The sequence below is a fragment of the Eleutherodactylus coqui genome, chromosome 9 (genome assembly GCF_035609145.1).
Source record: "Eleutherodactylus coqui strain aEleCoq1 chromosome 9, aEleCoq1.hap1, whole genome shotgun sequence".
Classification (NCBI taxonomy): domain Eukaryota; kingdom Metazoa; phylum Chordata; class Amphibia; order Anura; family Eleutherodactylidae; genus Eleutherodactylus; species Eleutherodactylus coqui.
In genome coordinates, this window is record NC_089845.1 from 83,166,477 (window position 1) to 83,182,418 (window position 15,942).

Below are 15,942 nucleotides of genomic sequence, written 5' to 3' on the forward strand. Positions count from 1 at the left end.
AAAGCTGGCACTTGAAGGGGGCACCCGGATTTGAACCAGGGACCTCTCGATCTGCAGTCGAATGCTCTTCCACTGAGCTATGCCCCCTTGGCTTATGATTGTCCTCACTGGTTCTTAAAAAGTAATGTTCTGAGGAAACCAATTTCTCAAAAGTAAGGATGCTTGTTGAAATCCCTACCAATGAAGATTCCCAGTGAGAGAGTGGACGACCAGTTCAGTTCTGCATGAGAAATGTGCTCAAGGGTGACAATTTGTAGAAGAGCTTTCTTGGAAAGGTAAGCATCTCGTTGAATAGCATGAGTAAAGCTGGCACTTGAAGGGGGCACCCGGATTATGAACCAGGGAGTTCTTGATCTGCAGTCGAATGCTCTTCCACTGAGCTATGCCCCCTTGGCTTATGATTGTCCTCACTGGTTCTTAAAAAGTAATGTTCTGAGGAAACCAATTTCTCAAAAGTAAGGATGCTTGTTGAAATCCCTACCAATGAAGATTCCCAGTGAGAGAGTGGACGACCAGTTCAGTTCTGCATGAGAAATGTGCTCAAGGGTGACAATTTGTAGAAGAGCTTTCTTGGAAAGGTAAGCATCTCGTTGAATAGCATGAGTAAAGCTGGCACTTGAAGGGGGCACCCGGATTATGAACCAGACTTCTTGATCTGCAGTCGAATGCTCTTCCACTGAGCTATGCCACCCCTGGCTTATAACTGTGCTCACTGGTTCTTAAAAAGTAATGTTCTGAGGAAACCAATTTCTCAAAAGTAAGGATGCTTGTTGAAATCCCTACCAATGAAGATGGCCAGTGAGAGAGTGGACAACCAGTTCAGTTCTGCATGAGAAATGTGCTCAAGGGTGACAATTTGAAGAAGAGCTTTCTTGGAAAGGTAAGCATCTCGTTGAATAGCATGAGTAAGGGGGCACCCGGATTTGAACCAGGGACCTCTCGATCTGCAGTCGAATGCTCTTCCACTGAGCTATGCCCCATTGGCTTATGATTGTCCTCACTGGTTCTTAAAAAGTAATGTTCTGAGGAAACCAATTTCTCAAAATGTAGGATGCTTGTTGAAATCCCTACCAATGAAGATGGCCAGTGAGAGAGTGGATGAGCAGTTCCTGTTTAGTTCTGCATCAGAAATGTGCTCAAGGGTGACAAGTTGAAGAAGAGCTTTCTTGGAAAGGTAAGCATCTCGTTGAATAGCATGAGTAAAGCTGGCACTTGAAGGGGGCACCCGGATTTGAACCAGGGATCTCTCGATCTGCAGTCGAATGCTCTTCCACAGAGCTATGCCCCATTGGCTTATGATTGTCCTCACTGGTTCTTAAAAAGTAATGTTCTGAGGAAACCAATTTCTAAAAAGGTAGGATGCTTGTTGAAATCCCTACCAATGAAGATTCCCAGTGAGAGAGTGGACGACCAGCTCAGCATGAGAAATGTGCTCAAGGGTGACAATTTGAAGAAGAGCTTTCTTGGAAAGGTAAGCATCTCGTTGAATAGCATGAGTAAAGCTGGCACTTGAAGGGGGCACCCGGATTTGAACCAGGGACCTCTCGATCTGCAGTCGAATGCTCTTCCACTGAGCTATGCCACCCCTGGCTTATAACTGTGCTCACTGGTTCTTAAAAAGTAATGTTCTGAGGAAACCAATTTCTCAAAAGGTAGGATGCTTGTTGAAATCCCTACCAATGAAGATTGCCAGTGAGAGAGTGGATGACCAGTTCCTGTTTAGTTCTGCATCAGAAATGTGCTCAAGGGTGACAATTTGAAGAAGAGCTTTCTTGGAAAGGTAAGCATCTCGTTGAATAGCATGAGTAAAGCTGGCACTTGAAGGGGGCACCCGGATCTGAACCAGGGACCTCTCGATCTGCAGTCGAATGCTCTTCCACTGAGCTATGCCCCCTTGGCTTATGATTGTCCTCACTGGTTCTTAAAAAGTAATGTTCTGAGGAAACCAATTTCTCAAAAGTAAGGATGCTTGTTGAAATCCCTACCAATGAAGATTCCCAGTGAGAGAGTGGACGACCAGTTCAGTTCTGCATGAGAAATGTGCTCAAGGGTGACAATTTGTAGAAGAGCTTTCTTGGAAAGGTAAGCATCTCGTTGAATAGCATGAGTAAAGCTGGCACTTGAAGGGGGCACCCGGATTATGAACCAGACTTCTTGATCTGCAGTCGAATGCTCTTCCACTGAGCTATGCCACCCCTGGCTTATAACTGTGCTCACTGGTTCTTAAAAAGTAATGTTCTGAGGAAACCAATTTCTCAAAAGTAAGGATGCTTGTTGAAATCCCTACCAATGAAGATGGCCAGTGAGAGAGTGGACAACCAGTTCAGTTCTGCATGAGAAATGTGCTCAAGGGTGACAATTTGAAGAAGAGCTTTCTTGGAAAGGTAAGCATCTCGTTGAATAGCATGAGTAAAGCTGGCACTTGAAGGGGGCACCCGGATTTGAACCAGGGATCTCTCGATCTGCAGTCGAATGCTCTTCCACAGAGCTATGCCCCATTGGCTTATGATTGTCCTCACTGGTTCTTAAAAAGTAATGTTCTGAGGAAACCAATTTCTCAAAATGTAGGATGCTTGTTGAAATCCCTACCAATGAAGATGGCCAGTGAGAGAGTGGATGACCAGTTCCTGTTTAGTTCTGCATCAGAAATGTGCTCAAGGGTGACAAGTTGAAGAAGAGCTTTCTTGGAAAGGTAAGCATCTCGTTGAATAGCATGAGTAAAGCTGGCACTTGAAGGGGGCACCCGGATTTGAACCAGGGATCTCTCGATCTGCAGTCGAATGCTCTTCCACAGAGCTATGCCCCATTGGCTTATGAATGTCCTCACTGGTTCTTAAAAAGTAATGTTCTGAGGAAACCAATTTCTCAAAAGGTAGGATGCTTGTTGAAATCCCTACCAATGAAGATGGCCAGTGAGAGAGTGGACGACCAGTTCCTGTTTAGTTCTGCATCAGAAATGTGCTCAAGGGTGACAAGTTGAAGAAGAGCTTTCTTGGAAAGGTAAGCATCTCGTTGAATAGCATGAGTAAAGCTGGCACTTGAAGGGGGCACCCAGATTTGAACCAGGGACCTCTCGATCTGCAGTCGAATGCTCTTCCACTGAGCTATGCCCCCTTGGCTTATAACTGTGCTCACTGGTTCTTAAAAAGTAATGTTCTGAGGAAACCAATTTCTCAAAAGTAAGGATGCTTGTTGAAATCCCTACCAATGAAGATTACCAGCGAGAGAGTGGATGACCAGTTGTGCATGAGAAATGTGCTCAAGGGTAACAAGTTGAAGAAGAGCTTTCTTGGAAAGGTAAGCATATCGTTGAATAGCATGAGTAAAGCTGGCACTTGAAGGGGGCACCCGGATTATGAACCAGGGACTTCTTGATCTGCAGTCGAATGCTCTTCCACTGAGCTATGCCCCCCCTGGCTTATGAATGTCCTCACTGGTTCTTAAAAAGTAATGTTCTGAGGAAACCAATTTCTCAAAAGGTAGGATGCTTGTTGAAATCCCTACCAATGAAGATGGCCAGTGAGAGAGTGGACGACCAGTTCCTGTTTAGTTCTGCATCAGAAATGTGCTCAAGGGTGACAAGTTGAAGAAGAGCTTTCTTGGAAAGGTAAGCATCTCGTTGAATAGCATGCGTAAAGCTGGCACTTGAAGGAGGCACCCGGATTTGAACCAGGGATCTCTCGATCTGCAGTCGAATGCTCTTCCACAGAGCTATGCCCCATTGGCTTATGATTGTCCTCACTGGTTCTTAAAAAGTAATGTTCTGAGGAAACCAATTTCTAAAAAGGTAGGATGCTTGTTGAAATCCCTACCAATGAAGATTCCCAGTGAGAGAGTGGACGACCAGCTCAGCATGAGAAATGTGCTCAAGGGTGACAATTTGAAGAAGAGCTTTCTTGGAAAGGTAAGCATCTCGTTGAATAGCATGAGTAAAGCTGGCACTTGAAGGGGGCACCCGGATTTGAACCAGGGACCTCTCGATCTGCAGTCGAATGCTCTTCCACTGAGCTATGCCACCCCTGGCTTATAACTGTGCTCACTGGTTCTTAAAAAGTAATGTTCTGAGGAAACCAATTTCTCAAAAGGTAGGATGCTTGTTGAAATCCCTACCAATGAAGATTGCCAGTGAGAGAGTGGATGACCAGTTCCTGTTTAGTTCTGCATCAGAAATGTGCTCAAGGGTGACAATTTGAAGAAGAGCTTTCTTGGAAAGGTAAGCATCTCGTTGAATAGCATGAGTAAAGCTGGCACTTGAAGGGGGCACCCGGATCTGAACCAGGGACCTCTCGATCTGCAGTCGAATGCTCTTCCACTGAGCTATGCCCCCTTGGCTTATGATTGTCCTCACTGGTTCTTAAAAAGTAATGTTCTGAGGAAACCAATTTCTCAAAAGTAAGGATGCTTGTTGAAATCCCTACCAATGAAGATTCCCAGTGAGAGAGTGGACGACCAGTTCAGTTCTGCATGAGAAATGTGCTCAAGGGTGACAATTTGTAGAAGAGCTTTCTTGGAAAGGTAAGCATCTCGTTGAATAGCATGAGTAAAGCTGGCACTTGAAGGGGGCACCCGGATTATGAACCAGACTTCTTGATCTGCAGTCGAATGCTCTTCCACTGAGCTATGCCACCCCTGGCTTATAACTGTGCTCACTGGTTCTTAAAAAGTAATGTTCTGAGGAAACCAATTTCTCAAAAGTAAGGATGCTTGTTGAAATCCCTACCAATGAAGATGGCCAGTGAGAGAGTGGACAACCAGTTCAGTTCTGCATGAGAAATGTGCTCAAGGGTGACAATTTGAAGAAGAGCTTTCTTGGAAAGGTAAGCATCTCGTTGAATAGCATGAGTAAAGCTGGCACTTGAAGGGGGCACCCGGATTTGAACCAGGGATCTCTCGATCTGCAGTCGAATGCTCTTCCACAGAGCTATGCCCCATTGGCTTATGATTGTCCTCACTGGTTCTTAAAAAGTAATGTTCTGAGGAAACCAATTTCTCAAAATGTAGGATGCTTGTTGAAATCCCTACCAATGAAGATGGCCAGTGAGAGAGTGGATGACCAGTTCCTGTTTAGTTCTGCATCAGAAATGTGCTCAAGGGTGACAAGTTGAAGAAGAGCTTTCTTGGAAAGGTAAGCATCTCGTTGAATAGCATGAGTAAAGCTGGCACTTGAAGGGGGCACCCGGATTTGAACCAGGGATCTCTCGATCTGCAGTCGAATGCTCTTCCACAGAGCTATGCCCCATTGGCTTATGAATGTCCTCACTGGTTCTTAAAAAGTAATGTTCTGAGGAAACCAATTTCTCAAAAGGTAGGATGCTTGTTGAAATCCCTACCAATGAAGATGGCCAGTGAGAGAGTGGACGACCAGTTCCTGTTTAGTTCTGCATCAGAAATGTGCTCAAGGGTGACAAGTTGAAGAAGAGCTTTCTTGGAAAGGTAAGCATCTCGTTGAATAGCATGAGTAAAGCTGGCACTTGAAGGGGGCACCCAGATTTGAACCAGGGACCTCTCGATCTGCAGTCGAATGCTCTTCCACTGAGCTATGCCCCCTTGGCTTATAACTGTGCTCACTGGTTCTTAAAAAGTAATGTTCTGAGGAAACCAATTTCTCAAAAGTAAGGATGCTTGTTGAAATCCCTACCAATGAAGATTACCAGCGAGAGAGTGGATGACCAGTTGTGCATGAGAAATGTGCTCAAGGGTAACAAGTTGAAGAAGAGCTTTCTTGGAAAGGTAAGCATATCGTTGAATAGCATGAGTAAAGCTGGCACTTGAAGGGGGCACCCGGATTATGAACCAGGGACTTCTTGATCTGCAGTCGAATGCTCTTCCACTGAGCTATGCCCCCCCTGGCTTATGAATGTCCTCACTGGTTCTTAAAAAGTAATGTTCTGAGGAAACCAATTTCTCAAAAGGTAGGATGCTTGTTGAAATCCCTACCAATGAAGATGGCCAGTGAGAGAGTGGACGACCAGTTCCTGTTTAGTTCTGCATCAGAAATGTGCTCAAGGGTGACAAGTTGAAGAAGAGCTTTCTTGGAAAGGTAAGCATCTCGTTGAATAGCATGCGTAAAGCTGGCACTTGAAGGGGGCACCCGGATTTGAACCAGGGATCTCTCGATCTGCAGTCGAATGCTCTTCCACAGAGCTATGCCCCATTGGCTTATGATTGTCCTCACTGGTTCTTAAAAAGTAATGTTCTGAGGAAACCAATTTCTAAAAAGGTAGGATGCTTGTTGAAATCCCTACCAATGAAGATTCCCAGTGAGAGAGTGGACGACCAGCTCAGCATGAGAAATGTGCTCAAGGGTGACAATTTGAAGAAGAGCTTTCTTGGAAAGGTAAGCATCTCGTTGAATAGCATGAGTAAAGCTGGCACTTGAAGGGGGCACCCGGATTTGAACCAGGGACCTCTCGATCTGCAGTCGAATGCTCTTCCACTGAGCTATGCCACCCCTGGCTTATAACTGTGCTCACTGGTTCTTAAAAAGTAATGTTCTGAGGAAACCAATTTCTCAAAAGGTAGGATGCTTGTTGAAATCCCTACCAATGAAGATTGCCAGTGAGAGAGTGGATGACCAGTTCCTGTTTAGTTCTGCATCAGAAATGTGCTCAAGGGTGACAATTTGAAGAAGAGCTTTCTTGGAAAGGTAAGCATCTCGTTGAATAGCATGAGTAAAGCTGGCACTTGAAGGGGGCACCCGGATCTGAACCAGGGACCTCTCGATCTGCAGTCGAATGCTCTTCCACTGAGCTATGCCCCCTTGGCTTATGATTGTCCTCACTGGTTCTTAAAAAGTAATGTTCTGAGGAAACCAATTTCTCAAAAGTAAGGATGCTTGTTGAAATCCCTACCAATGAAGATTCCCAGTGAGAGAGTGGACGACCAGTTCAGTTCTGCATGAGAAATGTGCTCAAGGGTGACAATTTGTAGAAGAGCTTTCTTGGAAAGGTAAGCATCTCGTTGAATAGCATGAGTAAAGCTGGCACTTGAAGGGGGCACCCGGATTATGAACCAGACTTCTTGATCTGCAGTCGAATGCTCTTCCACTGAGCTATGCCACCCCTGGCTTATAACTGTGCTCACTGGTTCTTAAAAAGTAATGTTCTGAGGAAACCAATTTCTCAAAAGTAAGGATGCTTGTTGAAATCCCTACCAATGAAGATGGCCAGTGAGAGAGTGGACAACCAGTTCAGTTCTGCATGAGAAATGTGCTCAAGGGTGACAATTTGAAGAAGAGCTTTCTTGGAAAGGTAAGCATCTCGTTGAATAGCATGAGTAAAGCTGGCACTTGAAGGGGGCACCCGGATTTGAACCAGGGATCTCTCGATCTGCAGTCGAATGCTCTTCCACAGAGCTATGCCCCATTGGCTTATGATTGTCCTCACTGGTTCTTAAAAAGTAATGTTCTGAGGAAACCAATTTCTCAAAATGTAGGATGCTTGTTGAAATCCCTACCAATGAAGATGGCCAGTGAGAGAGTGGATGACCAGTTCCTGTTTAGTTCTGCATCAGAAATGTGCTCAAGGGTGACAAGTTGAAGAAGAGCTTTCTTGGAAAGGTAAGCATCTCGTTGAATAGCATGAGTAAAGCTGGCACTTGAAGGGGGCACCCGGATTTGAACCAGGGATCTCTCGATCTGCAGTCGAATGCTCTTCCACAGAGCTATGCCCCATTGGCTTATGAATGTCCTCACTGGTTCTTAAAAAGTAATGTTCTGAGGAAACCAATTTCTCAAAAGGTAGGATGCTTGTTGAAATCCCTACCAATGAAGATGGCCAGTGAGAGAGTGGACGACCAGTTCCTGTTTAGTTCTGCATCAGAAATGTGCTCAAGGGTGACAAGTTGAAGAAGAGCTTTCTTGGAAAGGTAAGCATCTCGTTGAATAGCATGAGTAAAGCTGGCACTTGAAGGGGGCACCCAGATTTGAACCAGGGACCTCTCGATCTGCAGTCGAATGCTCTTCCACTGAGCTATGCCCCCTTGGCTTATAACTGTGCTCACTGGTTCTTAAAAAGTAATGTTCTGAGGAAACCAATTTCTCAAAAGTAAGGATGCTTGTTGAAATCCCTACCAATGAAGATTACCAGCGAGAGAGTGGATGACCAGTTGTGCATGAGAAATGTGCTCAAGGGTAACAAGTTGAAGAAGAGCTTTCTTGGAAAGGTAAGCATATCGTTGAATAGCATGAGTAAAGCTGGCACTTGAAGGGGGCACCCGGATTATGAACCAGGGACTTCTTGATCTGCAGTCGAATGCTCTTCCACTGAGCTATGCCCCCCCTGGCTTATGAATGTCCTCACTGGTTCTTAAAAAGTAATGTTCTGAGGAAACCAATTTCTCAAAAGGTAGGATGCTTGTTGAAATCCCTACCAATGAAGATGGCCAGTGAGAGAGTGGACGACCAGTTCCTGTTTAGTTCTGCATCAGAAATGTGCTCAAGGGTGACAAGTTGAAGAAGAGCTTTCTTGGAAAGGTAAGCATATCGTTGAATAGCATGAGTAAAGCTGGCACTTGAAGGGGGCACCCAGATTTGAACCAGGGACCTCTCGATCTGCAGTCGAATGCTCTTCCACTGAGCTATGCCCCCTTGGCTTATAACTGTCCTCACTGGTTCTTAAAAAGTAATGTTCTGAGGAAACCAATTTCTCAAAAGTAAGGATGCTTGTTGAAATCCCTACCAATGAAGATTACCAGCGAGAGAGTGGATGACCAGTTGTGCATGAGAAATGTGCTCAAGGGTAACAAGTTGAAGAAGAGCTTTCTTGGAAAGGTAAGCATATCGTTGAATAGCATGAGTAAAGCTGGCACTTGAAGGGGGCACCCGGATTTGAACCAGGGACTTCTCGATCTGCAGTCAAATGCTCTTCCACTGAGCTATGCCACCCCTGGCTTATAACTGTGCTCACTGGTTCTTAAAAAGTAATGTTCTGAGGAAACCAATTTCTCAAAAGTAAGGATGCTTGTTGAAATCCCTACCAATGAAGATTACCAGCGAGAGAGTGGATGACCAGTTGTGCATGAGAAATGTGCTCAAGGGTAACAAGTTGAAGAAGAGCTTTCTTGGAAAGGTAAGCATCTCGTTGAATAGCATGAGTAAAGCTGGCACTTGAAGGGGGCACCCGGATTTGAACCAGGGATCTCTCGATCTGCAGTCGAATGCTCTTCCACTGAGCTATGCCCCCTTGGCTTATAACTGTGCTCACTGGTTCTTAAAAAGTAATGTTCTGAGGAAACCAATTTCTCAAAAGTAAGGATGCTTGTTGAAATCCCTACCAATGAAGATTACCAGCGAGAGAGTGGATGACCAGTTGTGCATGAGAAATGTGCTCAAGGGTAACAAGTTGAAGAAGAGCTTTATTGGAAAGGTAAGCATCTTGTTGAATAGCATGAGTAAAGCTGGCACTTGAAGGGGGCACCCGGATTATGAACCAGGGACTTCTTGATCTGCAGTCGAATGCTCTTCCACTGAGCTATGCCCCCTTGGCTTATGAGTGTCCTCACTGGTTCTTAAAAAGTAATGTTCTGAGGAAACCAATTTCTCAAAAGTAAGGATGCTTGTTGAAATCCCTACCAATGAAGACTCCCAGTGAGAGAGTGGACGACCAGTTGTGCATGAGAAATGTGCTCAAGGGTAACAAGTTGAAGAAGAGCTTTCTTGGAAAGGTAAGCATATCGTTGAATAGCATGAGTAAAGCTGGCACTTGAAGGGGGCACCTGGATTATGAACCAGGGACTTCTTGATCTGCAGTCGAATGCTCTTCCACTGAGCTTATGCCCCCCCTGGCTTATGAATGTCCTCACTGGTTCTTAAAAAGTAATGTTCTGAGGAAACCAATTTCTCAAAAGGTAGGATGCTTGTTGAAATCCCTACCAATGAAGATTACCAGCGAGAGAGTGGATGACCAGTTGTGCATGAGAAATGTGCTCAAGGGTAACAAGTTGAAGAAGAGCTTTCTTGGAAAGGTAAGCATCTTGTTGAATAGCATGAGTAAAGCTGGCACTTGAAGGGGGCACCCGGATTATGAACCAGGGACTTCTTGATCTGCAGTCGAATGCTCTTCCACTGAGCTATGCCCCCCCTGGCTTATGAATGTCCTCACTGGTTCTTAAAAAGTAATGTTCTGAGGAAACCAATTTCTAAAAAGGTAGGATGCTTGTTGAAATCCCTACCAATGAAGACTCCCAGTGAGAGAGTGGACGACCAGTTCAGTTCTGCATGAGAAATGTGCTCAAGGATGACAATTTGAAGAAGAGCTTTCTTGGAAAGGTAAGCATCTCGTTGAATAGCATGAGTAAAGCTGGCACTTAAAGGGGGCACCCGGATTTGAACCAGGGACCTCTCGATCTGCAGTCGAATGCTCTTCCACTGAGCTATGCCCCCTTGGCTTATGATTGTCCTCACTGGTTCTTAAAAAGTAATGTTCTGAGGAAACCAATTTCTCAAAAGTAAGGATGCTTGTTGAAATCCCTACCAATGAAGATTACCAGCGAGAGAGTGGATGACCAGTTGTGCATGAGAAATGTGCTCAAGGGTAACAAGTTGAAGAAGAGCTTTATTGGAAAGGTAAGCATCTTGTTGAATAGCATGAGTAAAGCTGGCACTTGAAGGGGGCACCCGGATTATGAACCAGGGACTTCTTGATCTGCAGTCGAATGCTCTTCCACTGAGCTATGCCCCCTTGGCTTATGATTGTCCTCACTGGTTCTTAAAAAGTAATGTTCTGAGGAAACCAATTTCTCAAAAGTAAGGATGCTTGTTGAAATCCCTACCAATGAAGACTCCCAGTGAGAGAGTGGACGACCAGTTGTGCATGAGAAATGTGCTCAAGGGTAACAAGTTGAAGAAGAGCTTTCTTGGAAAGGTAAGCATATCGTTGAATAGCATGAGTAAAGCTGGCACTTGAAGGGGGCACCTGGATTATGAACCAGGGACTTCTTGATCTGCAGTCGAATGCTCTTCCACTGAGCTTATGCCCCCCCTGGCTTATGAATGTCCTCACTGGTTCTTAAAAAGTAATGTTCTGAGGAAACCAATTTCTCAAAAGGTAGGATGCTTGTTGAAATCCCTACCAATGAAGATTACCAGCGAGAGAGTGGATGACCAGTTGTGCATGAGAAATGTGCTCAAGGGTAACAAGTTGAAGAAGAGCTTTCTTGGAAAGGTAAGCATCTTGTTGAATAGCATGAGTAAAGCTGGCACTTGAAGGGGGCACCCGGATTATGAACCAGGGACTTCTTGATCTGCAGTCGAATGCTCTTCCACTGAGCTATGCCCCCCCTGGCTTATGAATGTCCTCACTGGTTCTTAAAAAGTAATGTTCTGAGGAAACCAATTTCTAAAAAGGTAGGATGCTTGTTGAAATCCCTACCAATGAAGACTCCCAGTGAGAGAGTGGACGACCAGTTCAGTTCTGCATGAGAAATGTGCTCAAGGATGACAATTTGAAGAAGAGCTTTCTTGGAAAGGTAAGCATCTCGTTGAATAGCATGAGTAAAGCTGGCACTTGAAGGGGGCACCCGGATTTGAACCAGGGACCTCTCGATCTGCAGTCGAATGCTCTTCCACTGAGCTATGCCCCCTTGGCTTATGATTGTCCTCACTGGTTCTTAAAAAGTAATGTTCTGAGGAAACCAATTTCTCAAAAGTAAGGATGCTTGTTGAAATCCCTACCAATGAAGATTACCAGCGAGAGAGTGGATGACCAGTTGTGCATGAGAAATGTGCTCAAGGGTAACAAGTTGAAGAAGAGCTTTCTTGGAAAGGTAAGCATATCGTTGAATAGCATGAGTAAAGCTGGCACTTGAAGGGGGCACCCGGATTATGAACCAGGGACTTCTTGATCTGCAGTCGAATGCTCTTCCACTGAGCTATGCCCCCCCTGGCTTATGAATGTCCTCACTGGTTCTTAAAAAGTAATGTTCTGAGGAAACCAATTTCTCAAAAAGTAGGATGCTTGTTGAAATCCCTACCAATGAAGATGGCCAGTGAGAGAGTGGACGACCAGTTCCTGTTTAGTTCTGCATCAGAAATGTGCTCAAGGGTGACAAGTTGAAGAAGAGCTTTCTTGGAAAGGTAAGCATCTCGTTGAATAGCATGAGTAAAGCTGGCACTTGAAGGGGGCACCTGGATTTGAACCAGGGACCTCTCGATCTGCAGTCGAATGCTCTTCCACTGAGCTATGCCCCCTTGGCTTATGATTGTCCTCACTGGTTCTTAAAAAGTAATGTTCTGAGGAAACCAATTTCTCAAAAGTAAGGATGCTTGTTGAAATCCCTACCAATGAAGACTCCCAGTGAGAGAGTGGACGACCAGTTCAGTTCTGCATGAGAAATGTGCTCAAGGATGACAATTTGAAGAAGAGCTTTCTTGGAAAGGTAAGCATCTCGTTGAATAGCATGAGTAAAGCTGGCACTTGAAGGGGGGCACTTGAGGGGGGGCACTTGAGGGGGGCACTTGAAGGGGGCACCCGGATTTGAACCAGGGACCTCTCGATCTGCAGTCAAATGCTCTTCCACTGAGCTATGCCACCCCTGGCTTATAACTGTGCTCACTGGTTCTTAAAAAGTAATGTTCTGAGGAAACCAATTTCTCAAAAGTAAGGATGCTTGTTGAAATCCCTACCAATGAAGATTACCAGCGAGAGAGTGGATGACCAGTTGTGCATGAGAAATGTGCTCAAGGGTAACAAGTTGAAGAAGAGCTTTCTTGGAAAGGTAAGCATATCGTTGAATAGCATGAGTAAAGCTGGCACTTGAAGGGGGCACCCGGATTATGAACCAGGGACTTCTTGATCTGCAGTCGAATGCTCTTCCACTATGCCCCCCTGGCTTATGAATGTCCTCACTGGTTCTTAAAAAGTAATGTTCTGAGGAAACCAATTTCTCAAAAGGTAGGATGCTTGTTGAAATCCCTACCAATGAAGATTGCCAGTGAGAGAGTGGATGACCAGTTCCTGTTTAGTTCTGCATCAGAAATGTGCTCAAGGGTGACAATTTGAAGAAGAGCTTTCTTGGAAAGGTAAGCATCTCGTTGAATAGCATGAGTAAAGCTGGCACTTGAAGGGGGCACCCGGATCTGAACCAGGGACCTCTCGATCTGCAGTCGAATGCTCTTCCACTGAGCTATGCCCCCTTGGCTTATGATTGTCCTCACTGGTTCTTAAAAAGTAATGTTCTGAGGAAACCAATTTCTCAAAAGTAAGGATGCTTGTTGAAATCCCTACCCATGAAGATTCCCAGTGAGAGAGTGGACGACCAGTTCAGTTCTGCATGAGAAATGTGCTCAAGGGTGACAAGTTGAAGAAGAGCTTTCTTGGAAAGGTAAGCATCTCGTTGAATAGCATGAGTAAAGCTGGCACTTGAAGGGGGCACCCGGATTTGAACCTGGGACCGGATTTGAACCAGGGACCTCTCGATCTGCAGTCGAATGCTCTTCCACTGAGCTATGCCCCCTTGGCTTATGATTGTCCTCACTGGTTCTTAAAAAGTAATGTTCTGAGGAAACCAATTTCTCAAAAGTAAGGATGCTTGTTGAAATCCCTACCCATGAAGATTCCCAGTGAGAGAGTGGACGACCAGTTCAGTTCTGCATGATAAATGTGCTCAAGGGTGACAAGTTGAAGAAGAGCTTTCTTGGAAAGGTAAGCATCTCGTTGAATAGCATGCGTAAAGCTGGCACTTGAAGGGGGCACCCGGATTTGAACCAGGGACCTCTCGATCTGCAGTCGAATGCTCTTCCACTGAGCTATGCCCCCTTGGCTTATGATTGTCCTCACTGGTTCTTAAAAAGTAATGTTCTGAGGAAACCAATTTCTCAAAAGTAAGGATGCTTGTTGAAATCCCTACCAATGAAGATTACCAGCGAGAGAGTGGATGACCAGTTGTGCATGAGAAATGTGCTCAAGGGTAACAAGTTGAAGAAGAGCTTTCTTGGAAAGGTAAGCATATCGTTGAATAGCATGAGTAAAGCTGGCACTTGAAGGGGGCACCCGGATTATGAACCAGGGACTTCTTGATCTGCAGTCGAATGCTCTTCCACTGAGCTATGCCCCCCCTGGCTTATGAATGTCCTCACTGGTTCTTAAAAAGTAATGTTCTGAGGAAACCAATTTCTCAAAAGGTAGGATGCTTGTTGAAATCCCTACCAATGAAGATGGCCAGTGAGAGAGTGGACGACCAGTTCCTGTTTAGTTCTGCATCAGAAATGTGCTCAAGGGTGACAAGTTGAAGAAGAGCTTTCTTGGAAAGGTAAGCATCTCGTTGAATAGCATGAGTAAAGCTGGCACTTGAAGGGGGCACCCGGATTTGAACCAGGGACCTCTCGATCTGCAGTCGAATGCTCTTCCACTGAGCTATGCCCCCTTGGCTTATAACTGTGCTCACTGGTTCTTAAAAAGTAATGTTCTGAGGAAACCAATTTCTCAAAAGTAAGGATGCTTGTTGAAATCCCTACCAATGAAGATTACCAGTTGTGGATGACCAGTTGTGCATGAGAAATGTGCTCAAGGGTAACAAGTTGAAGAAGAGCTTTCTTGGAAAGGTAAGCATCTTGTTGAATAGCATGAGTAAAGCTGGCACTTGAAGGGGGCACCCGGATTTGAACCTGGGACCGGATTTGAACCAGGGACCTCTTGATCTGCAGTCGAATGCTCTTCCACTGAGCTATGCCCCCTTGGCTTATAACTGTGCTCACTGGTTCTTAAAAAGTAATGTTCTGAGGAAACCAATTTCTCAAAAGTAAGGATGCTTGTTGAAATCCCTACCAATGAAGATTACCAGCGAGAGAGTGGATGACCAGTTGTGCATGAGAAATGTGCTCAAGGGTGACAAGTTGAAGAAGAGCTTTCTTGGAAAGGTAAGCATCTCGTTGAATAGCATGAGTAAAGCTGGCACTTGAAGGGGGCACCCGGATTTGAACCAGGGACCTCTCGATCTGCAGTCGAATGCTCTTCCACTGAGCTATGCCCCCTTGGCTTATGATTGTCCTCACTGGTTCTTAAAAAGTAATGTTCTGAGGAAACCAATTTCTCAAAAGGTAGGATGCTTGTTGAAATCCCTACCAATGAAGATTCCCAGTGAGAGAGTGGACGACCAGTTCAGTATGAGAAATGTGCTCAAGGCTAACAAGTTGAAGAAGAGCTTTCTTGGAAAGGTAAGCATCTTGTTGAATAGCATGAGTAAAGCTGGCACTTGAAGGGGGCACCCGGATTATGAACTAGGGACTTCTTGATCTGCAGTCGAATGCTCTTCCACTGAGCTATGCCACCCCTGGCTTATAACTGTGCTCACTGGTTCTTAAAAAGTAATGTTCTGAGGAAACCAATTTCTCAAAAGTAAGGATGCTTGTTGAAATCCCTACCAATGAAGATGGCCAGTGAGAGAGTGGACAACCAGTTCAGTTCTGCATGAGAAATGTGCTCAAGGGTGACAAGTTGAAGAAGAGCTTTCTTGGAAAGGTAAGCATCTCGTTGGCACTTGAAGGGGGCACCCGGATTTGAACCAGGGACTTCTTGATCTGCAGTCGAATGCTCTTCCACTGAGCTATGCCCCCTTGGCTTATGATTGTCCTCACTGGTTCTTAAAAAGTAATGTTCTGAGGAAACCAATTTCTCAAAAGGTAGGATGCTTGTTGAAATCCCTACCCATGAAGATTCCCAGTGAGAGAGTGGACGACCAGTTCAGTTCTGCATGAGAAATGTGCTCAAGGGTGACAAGTTGAAGAAGAGCTTTCTTGGAAAGGTAAGCATCTCGTTGAATAGCATGCGTAAAGCTGGCACTTGAAGGGGGCACCCGGATTTGAACCAGGGACCTCTCGATCTGCAGTCGAATGCTCTTCCACTGAGCTATGCCCCCTTGGCTTATGATTGTCCTCACTGGTTCTTAAAAAGTAATGTTCTGAGGAAACCAATTTCTCAAAAGTAAGGATGCTTGTTGAAATCCCTA

The 15,942-nt window shown here is 45.1% G+C and overlaps 8 non-coding genes across 8 annotated transcripts; all 8 read right to left on the reverse strand.

Annotated features, from left to right (window-relative positions):
• Positions 1–15: 15 nt before the first annotated feature.
• On the reverse strand, positions 16–87 carry TRNAC-GCA (transfer RNA cysteine (anticodon GCA)). The gene has a single exon. It is a non-coding gene; the product is annotated as a tRNA-Cys (tRNA).
• Positions 88–10,309: 10,222 nt separating this feature from the next.
• On the reverse strand, positions 10,310–10,381 carry TRNAC-GCA (transfer RNA cysteine (anticodon GCA)). Its single transcript has one exon. It is a non-coding gene; the product is annotated as a tRNA-Cys (tRNA).
• Positions 10,382–11,508: 1,127 nt separating this feature from the next.
• On the reverse strand, positions 11,509–11,580 carry TRNAC-GCA (transfer RNA cysteine (anticodon GCA)). Its single transcript has one exon. It is a non-coding gene; the product is annotated as a tRNA-Cys (tRNA).
• Positions 11,581–12,115: 535 nt separating this feature from the next.
• On the reverse strand, positions 12,116–12,187 carry TRNAC-GCA (transfer RNA cysteine (anticodon GCA)). Its single transcript has one exon. It is a non-coding gene; the product is annotated as a tRNA-Cys (tRNA).
• Positions 12,188–13,682: 1,495 nt separating this feature from the next.
• TRNAC-GCA (transfer RNA cysteine (anticodon GCA)) lies at positions 13,683–13,754 on the reverse strand. The gene has a single exon. It is a non-coding gene; the product is annotated as a tRNA-Cys (tRNA).
• A 535-nt stretch (positions 13,755–14,289) lies between these two features.
• TRNAC-GCA (transfer RNA cysteine (anticodon GCA)) lies at positions 14,290–14,361 on the reverse strand. Its single transcript has one exon. It is a non-coding gene; the product is annotated as a tRNA-Cys (tRNA).
• A 535-nt stretch (positions 14,362–14,896) lies between these two features.
• On the reverse strand, positions 14,897–14,968 carry TRNAC-GCA (transfer RNA cysteine (anticodon GCA)). The gene has a single exon. It is a non-coding gene; the product is annotated as a tRNA-Cys (tRNA).
• An 812-nt stretch (positions 14,969–15,780) lies between these two features.
• TRNAC-GCA (transfer RNA cysteine (anticodon GCA)) lies at positions 15,781–15,852 on the reverse strand. The gene has a single exon. It is a non-coding gene; the product is annotated as a tRNA-Cys (tRNA).
• Between the last annotated feature and the right edge of the window lie 90 nt (positions 15,853–15,942).